Below are 1956 nucleotides of genomic sequence, written 5' to 3' on the forward strand. Positions count from 1 at the left end.
GATTTATATGAAAATAAGAGATTTTATGTGATATATAATTTTTGCATGATTTTAGCCAACAAATTTTTAATTATTGATTTAATTAAGATTTTTAACCATTTTTTAAGATTATATTTTCAAAATTTGATGATATAATTAATTATATCGTATATTTCTCCACATTTTATGATATGTATTTTATAATCAAACATACTTTTTCATTTAAAATTTTCTTAAATATAAATTATAAGTTTCAAAAAATACTCTAAAATATATAACTAATATTAAATATGTTTGCATATGTTTAATTTTGAATTTAATATTTTGTCCATTTTTTATGGTAACAAAATTAAAATGATTTCCATAAATATAGATAGTTTTTGTTTTTTATTTTTTATTTATTTATTTATCTTTTTTGCTGTCTTTTAGTGTGTTTGGCTATAAGTTTGAGATTGTATATTTTGTAATATTTTTTTTACAAGTTTGTTTGGCTACAAAGACAAATAATGATCCCCAATTAATAGTATAGATTCACAATACACAAATACTCATTAAAAAACCAATGTGCAGGTTTTGTATGATTTGTCTGTAATCTGAAAATTAGCAAAAATATAGAAGTTTTAACATAATAACTAGGGATGGACCCGCACGTACGTGCGAGATTGGTTGCAAAAACTATGTTTATCATAAAATTTCTAATATTTTAATCGACATGATATAAGACGCGGATCGAGTGTGAACTGAATGAGTGATAAATTAGAAATCAATTAAATTTGTGAACTTTCACATCACATAAACTAATGAAAAACATTAAAAATTTTGAATAAAATAACATAAATATAGATATCAGGACTGTCAAACCCGTTCACTATGCATGTCCTACAACAAATTGAAATATTTTGGTCCACCCACATGAATAAATAGTATGTCTTCAGCTTGCCCGTTACCCATAATTCCCTTTTGTATATTATTAGAATTAGTTAAGATAATAAATTTTTTATTTTCTAAATTACCCGTTCCCTTTCCGTTATTTCTTGTCCCAATATTTGAAAATTTTTAAGTGAAACTTACTTTTGCTATTAAAATTTCATATTCTTGTATCATACCCGTCATTTGATATTTGAAAGTTAAAATTAAGTTTAAGTTTCCAAATTTTTTATATAGGCTTGTTTTTGATGAGAAATAGTTTAGATATTTTTTTTTTTGAATTACCCATTCCCTTTTTGTTCCCGTTCTTTCTCTCTAAGATAATATCATATTTTTTATATATAAATGAAATAATTTACATTTTTTTAAAAAACCAACATTATATAGCTTGTATTTAACTAATTAAATTACTCGTTCTCTTTCTGTATTCGTTATTTCGTGTTCCGATATTTGAAATATTTAAGTAATTTGAAACTTACTTTTGCTATTTAAATTTCATATTCATGTATGATACCCGTCATTTGATATTTAAAAGTTGAACTTGAATTTAAGTTTCCAAATTTTTTATATCATCTTGTTTTTGATGAGAAATAGTTATATAATTCTTTTTTTTTTGAATTAACCGTTTCTTTTTGTGCTCGTTCTTTCCTTCTAAGATAAGATTATATATATATTTTTTTATAAATGGCATCATTTACATACATTTTTTTTTAAAAAAACAACATTATATTGCCTGTAATTAACAACATTTAAAAAAACAATACCGTTAATTATTAGGTTGTAGAAACGTATAGCTTGTAATTAGAGTATAATGTTTTATTTTGTATTACCGTAAAATTTGAAGAAATGTAAGCAAAGAGTCACATTTATAAACTACGAACTTATCTCTGTTTAAATCTTCAAAAAGAAATGAATCAATTGAACAAAAAATATATTAAATATTTTACTAAGTAATGAAAATTCAAATAACTATTTTCTTCCATTAAATGTTTAATTCTTTTTGTGGATTGGCAATGTTATATTATACGGAAAATATAATAATCGTGTGAT

Source organism: Capsella rubella, unplaced genomic scaffold (genome assembly GCF_000375325.1).
Source record: "Capsella rubella cultivar Monte Gargano unplaced genomic scaffold, Caprub1_0 scaffold_5, whole genome shotgun sequence".
In the NCBI taxonomy this organism is placed as follows: Eukaryota; Viridiplantae; Streptophyta; class Magnoliopsida; order Brassicales; family Brassicaceae; genus Capsella; species Capsella rubella.